The sequence below is a fragment of the Trachemys scripta genome, chromosome 7 (assembly GCF_013100865.1).
Source record: "Trachemys scripta elegans isolate TJP31775 chromosome 7, CAS_Tse_1.0, whole genome shotgun sequence".
Classification (NCBI taxonomy): domain Eukaryota; kingdom Metazoa; phylum Chordata; order Testudines; family Emydidae; genus Trachemys; species Trachemys scripta.
In genome coordinates this window covers 11,972,250-11,985,528 of record NC_048304.1, presented here as the reverse complement: position 1 = coordinate 11,985,528, position 13,279 = coordinate 11,972,250, and the positions used below count along the sequence as shown (strand labels likewise).

The 13,279-nt window shown below is 42.5% G+C and overlaps 1 protein-coding gene across 2 annotated transcripts in view; it reads left to right on the top strand.

Annotated features, from left to right (window-relative positions):
- The first annotated feature begins 411 nt into the window (after window positions 1–411).
- The window catches only part of LOC117880759 (contactin-3-like), a 226,248-nt gene continuing 213,380 nt past the window's right edge, over window positions 412–13,279 (top strand). For both annotated transcript variants that reach the window (XM_034777204.1, XM_034777203.1), the window contains exon 1: window positions 412–490. The gene's annotated coding sequence lies outside the window, so the exon portion shown is untranslated. The remainder of the gene's footprint in view (window positions 491–13,279) is intronic.

Here is a 13,279-nt window from a genome sequence, read left to right as displayed (position 1 = left end):
TCCGCGCTGGGAGGGGGGGCAGCTGCAGTTTCCAGGCTCAGCCCCAGCGGACTCCATCCTCTGCCCCCCCGCGGCTGCAGCAGCGGCGGCGCCTGGGCGTTTGCCCGTCTTCTCCCCCGACCTCAATCCAGCTTCCCGCACCGGCCCCCAAGCTGCCGCGCTGGCCCCTCGCCGCCGCCTCCCCCGCGGCTAGCCTGCGTGTGCGGGGTGGCCCCTGGCCGAGCATGGCTCCCCTCGCAGGGGGCCCGGAGCGCCGCGGCGGGGCAGGCGGGCGGGGGCTGCTAGCGCGCAGCCAGCGGCGAGCCCCGTAGCGTGGCTGGCGACCGGGAGGGGGGTCGGTGCGGGTTTGATGCGCCCTCGCCCCTCCCCGCTCCCTGCCCCTCCCCGCCTCGCGCGGTGACTGAAGGGCGGCGCTCCGGGCTCCGGAGGAGGCAGCGGGCGCTGCAGGAGCCGCAGGATTACACTCCGCTGCTCCCCGGGACCCGCCAAGGTAGGTGGCTCCGCTGCTGCTGCGGCGGCGGGCAGGGGGTTCCCCGGGGACTCGCTGGGGTTCGGCCGCAGCCCTCTGCCCCCGGCCGCGGGGTGGGGGATAGCCCCGGGGCGCGCTGGCACCTGCCCGGGGCAGGAAGGGCCCTTGCGGGGGGGTAAACTTCGGGAAAGAAAAGTTGGGCTGGCTGCGCTCAGCGGCGGGGTGCCGGCGAATGTCCCGGGGAAGTTTCATTCCCCCGGGGCGCTGGGTTCGCCCCGGGAACCGGCTTGAAACGAGCCAGGTGAGCGCAGAGCCGCGCGCGCTTGCAAAGCAAGTTCTCCGGTCCCGGCGGCTTCTCTCTCCGCCGGATGCGGTGCCTCTGATTTGCCGCTTCTGCAGGGCTGCCTTGATCCGTCGGCTCGTCTCTTTTCTCTCCCGCGGAGGGCAGCCTTCGGGCTCCGCTCGGCAGAAATGAAATCCGCAAATTCCTGAGTGCAAAGCCCCGTCTTATTTATTTTTCGTTTGTTCCTGTACCCACACTCAATCCTCAGCAGGGTTGCCAGGTGGAAGCTCTCCAAGGCACTGTATGAATACAGCCTGGGTTTGCTTCTGTCTTCTCATCTTTTTTTCCTCCTCCCCTGGTATTAATATCTTTAAAAATGTTAAGTTCCTGCGTTGCTATGGTTAAAGCAGAGCTGGGAGAAGAACATACGTTGCTGAGCCTGGGGTGTATACAACGGCAAATGAAGTTTTAACACAGCTACAGCCTTGTGAGCGTTAAAACCATGAGGAGAAGTTTGTAACGATCAACAGAAATACTTTCAAGGATAGGAATGCGGTCAGAAAATCTGACAGATATAGTGAGTAAATTAATCACAATAAAATAGATGTAAAGAGAATTAAGTGGGTGACCGGTTGAACTGTGGCTGTGTCATCCCAATAGATATTGGTATCCCACGTTGACAAAAATTCTAATTTGGATACAGATCAGAATTAGTATTAACCAAAAGAACCAGTGGTTCATAGGCTCTATGTTGTTCATAGGTTTTATTTTTCAACGGCCTTTGAAAGGGCCATGTACCTTTATTTAAAAAAATACTCTGGAGTTATTTTTCCACTGTGCCATGCTAAACACCTTACTGAAAACTAAATAATGACTTTTTTTACAAAGTATGATGCTGGCAGTTTCATACATTGTACAGTTGTCTTCTTTAGCAACGTGAACTGTGAAATAATGCTGTTGGTCTGGTTGAACTCATCTGTGTTGGTTTCACTAAACAAATCTCTTCACTTTTACTTCTGCATGCACTACAGCAAAGAGGTTTTTCATGTTGTTTTTCTTTCTTTAGCAATTGTGTGCATGGAATGTTTACAAGTTATATTTCCTACAGCACCAAGCTACTCCTGTAGGGATAGAAACAAGGGGTAATATTTTCAAAAGTGTCTGGCTGAATTAAGAGCCTAACTTCCATTAACTTTCAATGAGTCTTAGGTTTTTCTGTGCCTAAATCACTTTTGAAAATGTGACTATATAAAGCCCCAGTTCTGCAAAGTCGTTAGCAAAATGCTTAATATTATCCACTGTGACAGCCCATTCAAAAATACAATAGCAATAAATGTATAGGAAAACATTAAATGTTTATTTGCATTTAATTTAGCTAAAGCTTCTGTTTTGTTTACAACTCATTATACATAATTTCAGTGTATTCAATTACTAAAGTTAAATTTCTCTCTCCTATTTTATTAAAAGAACTGCTCAGTCATGTGTTCTGAAGTGCAAAGCTTTGTTTCAATTCTTATACTGAATGCTTAAAATCCACTAACAATTGAAGGGGTCCCAGGCTGTGAGTTGCTTAACCCCTATATCTTTCTCATCAATGGGAGATGAGGGTGTTTGGCATTAGAGCTAATCCAAAATTTTCAAAATTCCAATGAAACTTTTTGCAAAATATCTGTGAAATCTTCCAGACAACGTTCCTTTGGTTTTTGACCAACTTAAAGAATGGCAGAAAATGTTCAAAAATTTGAAATATCAATGATTTCCCCACCCCTAGAAAATTAGAATGGATTTTCATCCAGTTCTGCTTAGCACCCTGAGGAAGATATGTGGTACCTCTTGGTATCAGGTGTTAAATGCAAAATGTTGTTCAGTTGATCCTCATTAATTTTTTACTGGATCAAACTTGAACAAATACAAGTTCTTCCCCTCATACAAACTTGCTCGTTTATTTCTATCACATGGTTGCATATATTTTTTTTTAAAGACCTCCACCCTCAAACATGGAGAGTCATAGGACTCATCCATGTTGCCTAAACATCTTGCAAGATATTATAGTAATTTTACTCAGCATTTTAGCAGTTAGAGACAGAAGACTTTGATTCATCTAGTCCATCTCTCTTCCCATGCAGAGTTGTTCTCCACCATATACTTTAAAGTATTTGATTCAGTTTACTGTAGTTTGGCTGTTCTTTCTTTGCAGTTGTGGACTTGTTGCAATGGTGATGTGGGTAAAGGCTTTTTGAGCTCTCTGCAGTTGAAATTTAGATTCGGATTCATCTACAAGAGCTTGAGCCAGTGGTGAAGTCCCAAGAGATCTGTGCTGTGATCTGCTGCTCATGGTCCAGACCCCAACTCAGAGCCTGTCTACACAGAGCAGCAATGTGCATTATGGGGTAGGGGTATTATTTCTGAAGTGCACTCAAATGTTGCACATTAATTGGTCTGTGCAGACCTTGCTCGTGTGCACAAAAAGTTCCCTAGTGCACTTTAATGTAGTACTGAAACAATACTATATTAAAGTAGATTAGTAAACCTCTAGTGCGCTCCAGCAATTTCTGTATAGACCAATTAATGTGCAGCGTGTTAGTGCGCTTTAGAAATCACCCTCCCTCATAAGGCATGTTATCCCACCATGTAAACAAGGCCGTAGTTTCAGTTTCCACCTTAGACTATCTGTGATGTTAGCAAGACCTGTAGATATACTGCCCTGCATGTAATCTGGCTGAGACTGGCCCTACTGCCAATGACAGAGGTGGTACCAAATGCACTGTATTCAACATATGCTTTTTCACTCAATTTGGAGTGTCCTGGTTGAAGCTTTGTAGATAGCTGAAGTTATACAGGAGCTCAGAAAAACATCAGGAACTTGTAGAAATCAAGTAGTTAAATGGATTGGAAACTTGTTACAAGAGAAGTGTGTAAGCTTTGGCTCAAACTGTGTTCCAAGCTTCAGGCCAGAGTGATTTAACTGATTTCTAATTTTTTTGTTTATAGGCAAGTAGAAACAACAAATAAGGGTTTATAATGGAAGTGCTGACAGAACTTTATAGCATTGCAAATGGTGTTGCTACTCTGCATGCAAACATTGCTAGGAAGTTATTTATTATGCAAGAAGCTTTGTTGCAAAGGAGTTTGGAACAGATACTTTTAAAAGGCATTTTAGAAGGAAATATTTAATAGATATGTATAATTCTTATTGAAGAAATACTATTGAATTGAGAACCTATTTAAGGGGCCCAATTCTGCCCTCGGGCACTTAGGTGTAAGAGAGATTTGCATCTGTGTATTTGAGGGCAGAATTGGGCTTTAGATGAATTACACTGATTCTGTATTAGTTCTGTTCAAAGCTATTAGGAGATACAAATATTATAATTTATTAACTAGTGCATTCACTGTGGGCTAAAACCAGATATGCAGAGTTCATAACCTGGAACAGACTTTATTTTTGCCACTTAAAAATCGTTTGGCTTTCTAAGAGGGGTAACAAAGAAAAGCACTTCTTGTTTTTAGATGAATTTGTGCATTCCTATAACTGAAAAACACTTTGATGTGAAGTGTAATGTAGCATCTGATTAGTATAAAAATAAGTCTCTTTTTAAAAATATGTTGTAATAATAATACCTAGCTTTTCTATAGTGCTTTTCATCAAAGCACCTAACAGTCTTTAAATGTCATCTCTGAAAATTCTCCTTGAAGTCAATTTAAATGTAAGGACTGCAGACGTTAGCCTAAAGATTTTTACTATCTTGGATGTGAATGTGTGTTGGCGGCTACAGTTAATGGGTTAACTGGATCTCTGACCTCTCCGGGTCTCTGAGTGCATTCCCCTCTGGTACTGTGCCTCTAGTTGTCACCTTTCTTTTGGGGTGAAATCGCATGATTTTCCCATTGTCAGACTGGCCCTGGGCTGCATTCCCTGTGATCAACTGTGATTACCTCAGCAGGCTTGACTTCTCTTCAGTGCCTGTGCATCTGTTCCCTCCAAGAGCAATGACAGTGGTAATCAGTGACCAGACTGCCTTCTTAAAGCAAAATATTATTTATTTAGAGTGACACATAGAGAAAACAGATCTTAACACAACAAACCAATCTGTGCGCCTAGCTGCTTCTCCCTATGGCTTACTGTTCTCTAGGTCGAGGTCTTCGGACACCTTCTGCACAGTCTCTTTGTGGGTCAGTGTGTCCCCCTGGACAGCTCCTGACAGATGACCCCCATCGTCTTCTCCTGAGAGGGCTTTTTAATTGTTTAGTGTCCAGCCCAAAGGGACACAGCTATTTTGCCAGCCTGGGAGCCTGGAAGTATGCCCTTGCTAGTAATTGCTCCCCAGGGTTTGTTGGGAGGTTTGTTTATCTGTTGTGCAGCAGGTCATGTTGCACTGCTGCAGTGCTAATATGGACTGAAAGCTCTAGCATTACAGCTGCAATGGCTCAGTTAGCCCTCTCAGTTCAGTCCCACAAAGTGGGTGGTTTGAATAACTGCTTGTTTGCAGCATAATGCAACCCGATGGCTGCAAAGATTGAATATCTTCAATATTTATCAGTGTTACACGAACGTGATGTAGACTTGCAGGTACTGGAAACATTAAACTCCAATTTGCACATAAAAATTTCACTTTTCTAAAAAAATTAAAAGGGAAGTGATGAGATTACCACTATTCTTGTTGTGTGTGAGGAACCTATAAACATACAGGGGAAGAGGTAGAGTCATTGGTTATCAAAAGAGGGTGTGGCAAGTGGGTGGAGTAAGCCCATTGGATATCAGAGAGGGAAGTGAGTGGAGTTGTGGACTCATTAGGAGGTGAGGCTTGGTTTATTAGGCACTTCTGGAAGGTGGGAAGGCTAGTATTTGGTTTTATATTAAGCTAGTTTGATTGTCCCCATTTTTCCAGTGTTCCTAGTGCTGGATATACTGGGTGGTAGTTTCTTATTCAAACACTAGTAAGTGTGGAATCTGCTAATTGATATTGCAAATGGGTGATTAGAATTTAATGATTGCCAGATTACAGGATTGTATGTGATTCAATGTGCCTCAAGTTAAAAGAAGAGATAGGAAACAGTTTACTGAATGGAATGATGTAATGAAAATAGATAGCTCTTCTAACATAATGCTTTTGTTGAGAGTTTTTAAGTAGTAAGATAGAACAGATTCATTTTCATTTCAAAACATGTAGAAAACCTGTTTCTTGGGATTCTTCAAGATTTAATGTACTGTTGTAGGAAATTGTCTACTGAAATGGAAAAGCAGAATATGGGTTTTTATGAGTCTGTATCTGAAGTGTTTTCAATGCCACCAAAACATATTTACAATTTAAGTCCCTCTCCCAGACCTTCTAGCAGATCTTCAATATTAATTTCACTCAAGAACAGTCTCCTTCAAATGAGAGAGAGGAAAAAAAGTCAAAGGCCAATTGGTGATTAGGCCACTTAAAAGCAATTAAAAGGCCAAAACTTCAACTTGATAAAACTGAAATGATCTTTATGCCAACACCACCACCTTCATTTGATCGTAAAACGTCCAGTCCAATAAATTATTCAAGCACATCACACGGGATATACTTTTTTGGTCAGATTTACACTTTCATGTCCTGTAACAGGTGCTGTAAGTGAATAGAGGGAAAAGTTAAATGAATCATCATTGATGTTAATGCAATACATTTTACTGAACATAAGACAGGACCAAATAATAGCTACAAGCATCCACATGGGGGAAATCTAATGGTATGGATTCTATGTGCAAAAAGAAAAATGCAGACTATTGTGTGTAAACCATCCAAATCCTGACAAAATATGACAAGGAGGACATTTTGTAGACGATGAGAGAACTCTCCAACTCCAATCATCTTAAACTTATGATGTATAGATATGCAGCAGGTGACTTAATCCTGAGTACCAAGGAATACCTAACACAGCCCTAAGGCAAGTTTCAGATCTTCCAGGATTCTTTTGCATGCACCAACTACTACCTCACGGTTAGTTCATTGGAAAAAGGAGGAATGATACCCCAACTTCTCAATGACACTTGGTGGAACTCTTAGGTAGATTATTTTTTTAAATCTGGATAATATGAATATGTTGAAATTTGCATTGGGGAGCAGAAGAATTTAGATCAGAACACAGCACAAAATTTGTACCAGGGCTTCCTGAGAGAGCTACTACATTAACACAATGTTTTTGGAAGGACTTGACAGATTACAGGCTGACATGACTTTCACAGTCTCTGTGGCACTCTAGATTGATCTAATTAATGACAGCGGACTGGAACCGCACAGGGATAACCTTTTTTAAATAGCAAGCCAATTCAGAGCATTTATATAGCCTTTCTGTTACTTACCCAACATAGAATCATAGAATATCAGGGTTAGAAGGGACCTCAGGAGGTCATCTAGTCCAACCCCTTGCTCAAAGCAGGGCCAATCCCTAGACAAATTTTTGCCCCAGATCCTTAAATGGCCCCCTCAAGGATTGAATTCACAACCCTGGGTTTAGCAAGCCAGTGCTCAAACCACTGAGCTATCCCTCAGTTGGCCATGACTGATCCTAAATAAGAAGCTCATAAGTTGAGCTTAGAACAGGTAGACGAGTTAGAAATGTGGTTATCTTTATTTTTTTAACATTCAGGAATAAAGATCCAGATTTCTAAAAAATCTAAAGCTGAAAAAATGTGTAGTACCATTTAATGTTTTAAGCTATGCACTGTATCTTTAAAAAAAAACCTGATGCCCTAGTCTAAAGGAACACAGGTTACATAAAAATAAATTTTGTTCCTACGGACAATGCATAAGGCTACTGCTCTTTAAACTACTGATATATGTGTTTAAAAATAAATTACTAACTGATGACATTGTTGTATTGTGCATTGTATCCTCTCTAGTAATTATGATTCCTACCTCATAACGTTTAGAATAAGCCAGAAAGTGTTCTGAACTATAATCTGAATTTTTAAGAAGGATTCACCTTACGTACAACTGGATAATGGTTGATGATGATACATACACTTAACTCAGGGGGATTACAGAATGTGAGTGGCAAGAAATGACTTTCAGCCGCAAGGCTATGTGTTCCCAGTGTCTGGTATCTTCATGCTTCACAATCAGTGGAATAACTTGTTATGTGAACCTAAGAAAACAGAACATTACAACATGGGATGCAAAAGATCCATGAGTGAGTGTTTCGGAGAAAAAAAGATTTTGGCTAGAGCAGAACAGAAAGTTTGTGTGATTTTTATGGGTCTTCCCCTCTCCTTCTTGTGGAAAACTTCAACTTTATGGTGGAAAAAAAAAATATTTTCAGTTTGGAAATGATGCTCACGCCTCCATTCTTCATGAGCCAGGCTCCTTGGCTGCCCTATATCACCCATGATGACCAGGACTCCCTTGATGCACCACAGCGGCCCAGCAAGTGGAAGAAAACCAATCTGCTCTGGTGACTCGACTACACGTCTACCCCGATATAACGCTGTCCTCGGGAGCCGAAAAATCTTACCGCATTATAGGTGAAACCGTGTTATATTGAACTTGCTTTGATCTGCTGGAGCGTGCAGCCCCGGAGCGCTGCTTTAACGCGTTATGTCCAAATTCATGTTATATCGAGTTGCGTTATATCTGGGTAGAGGTGTACTTGGATTAGGAGCTGACCATCTGACTCAGTCCTGTTAGCACCTATTTCCTTCATACAGAAGCTTTCTTCCCCCATTGGGGCACTTAATGCTGCCTGCTGTTCCTGTCTGATTCTTTCCTCTACCTGTCAGTCTGTCCCTACAAACGCACATATAGCCTTTCAAAACTGCTTTTCCCTTTTTTCCCCACAGGCTGCCTTTGCCTTTCTTCACTTCCCCTGCACCAAATGTTTGTCGTTTATTTTAGGAAGACCCATACAATCTACGGTTTAAGTGCAGGATGACAGGGACACAGATGATAGGTGGAGGCCCCAACTAAGTGGGTCTTCATTTGGCTCAGGTGTTTTGGAACTTGTCCTGATGTGCTGGAACCTCTATATAACCTGTTAGCGTGAATTCTTGTTTTGACACCTGGATGCCATGTTGTGCACTACCTTCCAGTACACTTCTGTAGAAAGTATTTAGCACGTAAGTCTTGTTTTGCTTCTTTTAGGAACTAATGCAAGTAGATTGATACCTACTGAACTCTAAAAATTATTAGTTGTAATTGATCCAAAATTGAAGAAGGATTTACAAGATAACTTAATGAAATTGCACAGGAATTTTTATGATGTCAAAAATCCATGTTTCCTACAGAGGGAACCATTGTACGCTCCTGAGTACATAATGCAGATCTGTAAGAATGAGTATATATTCCAAAATATGCATTTATTCACAACTCCGCTATAGCCTTTGTGTTCTTAAAAGCTAATACATATTCCTAAATGTATTAGTTGCTCTCCGGTTTCTAAAACAACTTAAAATTCAGAATTTTTATTTCATTTGTTTGAGATGATAAACACAAGACAGTATCCATTGTGGTAACCACAACCTTAAACCCCCCAGCAACAATCTGTTTAAATGTGTAGGTTTGTAGCAGAACTTTACATTCCCATGCTTAGTACACAGTTTGATCCTTCTGCTCCAGTTCAGTCATTTTGGGCCAGTTCCAAATCTGCTGTACATTGGCATATGCCAATATGAGGCAATGTATTTATATATTAAAGCAGGGGTGATTAAACTTCTGCTGCACAACTTGCCATGTATCTACAGCTGTTCCATTAACCTGACAGCAGATTCTATAGCAGGGATTGGCAACCTTTGGCATGCGGCTCGCCGGGGTAAGCCCCTTGGTGGGCCGGGCCGGTTTGTTTACCTGCTGCGTCCGCAGGTTCGGCCGATCGCGGCTCTCACTGGCTGTGGTTTGCCGCTCCAGGCCAATGGGGGCGGAGGGAAGAGGCGGCCAGCACATCCTTCGGCCCACGCCGCTTCCCGCCGCCCCCATTGGCCTGGAGTGATGAACCGCGGCCAGGGGGAGCCTCGATCTGCTGAACCTGCGACCGCGGCAGATAAACAAACCGGCCTGACCTGCCAGGGTGCTTACCCTGGTGAGCTGCCTGCCAAAGGTTGCTGATCCATGTTGTATAGAATACAAGTGCTGCAACTTGCATCAATGAAGAGGATGAGGACCCTTTGCCATTAACTTTACATTTTCTTGCTTTTTTAGTCAGGTGATAGCTTTAATATCTTTTCAAAAGACACTGAAAGGAAATAGTGAGGTGTTTAGAGCCAAAGCAATAAGCCAAGCCCCAAGAAGCTTGACAGCCTGGCATAACAAAAGATATTTACAAAGTAAAAGGACTTCTTCCCTCTGCAGTCTTCCAAACACCCGCGTACCTTCTCTTTCCCTCTGACAAGATACTTTCCACAGGTCAGGATTCACTGAGAGCTGCTTTGGACTTTGCACTGGCCATTTGATGCTAAGGTGTGGTCATGAGTCGGTGACAGACGGCTAGAGGCAAATAACACTAAATGAAAAAAACCTCTGATTCTATAATCTGCTGTGTATTTTTAAATTGTTCTTTACAGCAAACTCACCTCAGCTTTCTTAACAAGGAACGCTGATTTCATGGGATCCTACCCAAGATTGCATTATAAATAATGCTGTACAGCAATTCAGATCACAAATATCATTAGTCAGATTTAGGCTTGAAAGAATTAGGTTTTTATCAGTAAATGTTAGTAAATGTTAATTTTTACAATACACACACACACACACACACACACACACACACACACACACACACACACACACACACACACACACACACACACAAAATATTGCCACTGATGATCAGATTTACAGATAGGTGTAATAGGCTGGAGAGCTAAGCCATGGGTTGGAGAGCTAAGCCAGCCCTGATGATGGGATGAGCCATGCCTGGGTTGAATCAGGTGATCCCAGGATAAAAAGTGCAGGAACTTGCAGCAAAGGGGAGGAAGCCCAGGAAACTGCAGCTGGGTCTGTAAATACGATGGGGAGCAAGAAATCTCCTGAGGTGACGAAGGAGGGGAGAGCTCTGCAGTCAGGAAAGCCTGCCCAAGCAGGGAAGAGACTGAGTATGTCTACACTGTCATTAAACACCCGTGGCTGGCCTGTGCCAGCTGACTCAGGTCAGACTACTGGGCTGTAAAATTGCGGTGTAGACATTTGAAAGGAAGAAGAACGTTGGCTGCAGCCCGACCCCTAACGTTGGCACTGCAGTTAAACAGCCCCATAACCCAAGGCCCTTGAGCCCGAGTCAGCTGACATGGGTCACTTGTGGATGTTTAATTGCAGCACAGAAATACCCTATAAAAGCCAACTGGGATGAAAACTCTGTGAGTTTGTGTTTTGTTATTTTGGATTAATCAGAAGAGAGACACTGTAGGGTTGAGGCCCAGAGGGCCAGTATGTATTGGAGGATTCAATAAATTGAACCCCAAGAGGGGATTTGTTGAAGCTACTGTATCTTTTGAACAGCAAGAGTTCCTAAAAGGACTCTACACCAGGGGAAAGCAGAGCAGGGCTATGTCAAGGCACCCCTGGCCAGGAGGGGGCGCTTGGAAGTCAGCTACATGATATTACAATAGGCAGAGTAAGAAAAATGTTGCTTGAGAGCTTATTAGAGTTGAATTTAAGGATATTTACTTTATATAGTTTGACAATTTGTGTTTTAACAATGATAAAGCTTTAATTTTTTGAGTCTCAGGGTCATCTGTCGTTAAGTAATTGACCCCCCCCCCATAATTTCTCTCAACAGTGAAAATGTAAATTGATAAAAATTGAAAAAAACATGCTTAAAATAAACATGGATGTTATCCATCAAAATTATATACAAAAATTGAATTCTGCCAAACCTAGTTATACCATATTACAGAAAGCTATACCGTGAGTGGCTCTGAATTGCATTAAACCCACTAATATATATTTCTCTTAGCTAGCATGCTATGAGATATAAGGCACTTTGAATGCACTGTTCTTTGTTTTTTGTTTCTGTTAAACTGGAAATGTGTGAACTGTAACTACACAGGATTAGCTGTGACTATTCAGATCAACAATTATTACTATGAAAAGTGTTCTTACTTTGTGAATTTAGCAATTGGTGAAATTGACATTCTCTCCAGATAGTGTGTAATACTGTTTGTTTCTTCTGGCAGTAGGTTTTGCTTTCCTTAATGTGATTCTTAGTGACTAATGCTGAAGTGACTAATGTGGACTTAACATAAATAGGCAGCTGAAGTAAGAGTGCAATAACATATTGGCTTCTGTATACTTTTTTCCTGAAAGAAAGGTTCTTTTGATTGTGCACCTTCTTGAAATATAGATAGTGGATGGTGACTAAGACCTTTTTTCGTATACTGCATATCCTTTACATTTCTCAACTGCAGTTTGAGAAGAGTGCTGCATTTTGCGGCTACACATTTGTACTTCGTAGATTTATAACTGCTTGTCACAGCTTGTAAAACCTTTGTGCAAATGAAGTCTGAATGCCAATACGGTGCCAGTAATTTTCCCACTATCCCAGTGGGCCAATATGCTGCCTGATGCATTGTAATTTTAACAAGGAAGCTGAGAATAGAATACGACTTTTATACTGTATCTGCATAGCAAGGCAAAGCAAAAAGTAATGGAATGCCATTTCTGCTTATTTTACTGTAGATCTATTTCAGCGTTGCCTGGTAGGCAAGGGAACCAAACTCTTCTCTCCCCTCCCGCCTCCCCCGGGTATCCCCCTCAAAAAGCATAAATTGACTCAAACGGAGGCTTTTCATCCACCTTTTCTGAATATTTTCAAAGATGTGCCTCATTCAGTTTTCTTTATTTGCAGTAATAAAGTAGAAAATTAGGAATTCTGTGAAATCAAAAGCCTGTCTGTTTGATGCAACTTGAGTAAAACACATGCAACTGTTCTTAGGCATTACACAGCACAAGTGGCCTCAGATGTATGTGTGGCTCTCCTATTAAAGTCAGTGTGGATCTTTGAGAGAAGTGTGCTTGAAATGCATATTTAAGGCCTGGTCTACACTGGGGGGGTGAGGAGGGTGGATCTAAGTTACGCAACTTCAGCTACGTGAATAACATAGCTGAAGTCAACGTACTTAGATCCACTTACCAAGGTGTCTTCACTGCGGTAAGTTGATGGCTGATGCTCTCCCGTTGATTCCACCTGTGCCTCTCACCCTGGTGGAGTACCAGAGTGGACGTGAGAGCGCTTGGCACTCGATTTATTGCGTCTAGACTAGACACGATAAATCGCCCCCCACTGAATCAATCGCTGCCTGTCGATCCAGCAGGTTATGTAGACAAGCCCTAAGTCTCTTACTCAAGCATGCGTTACTGCATGTTTGTGATTTTGGGAGCATTTTTTCAGTCCGATAGAGCTTGACGCTCCCAAAGCAATGTTATAGCTACACATATTTAGCTCTTTTGTGAAATTACAATGTAATCAATCACAGCTGCTTATAGTTGTAGATCTCTTTGTGATAAGTCAGTGAAAATAATCAAATAGTGTTCCACAGCCTGACTTCATATAAAGCTTGGCCAGTGTACCTT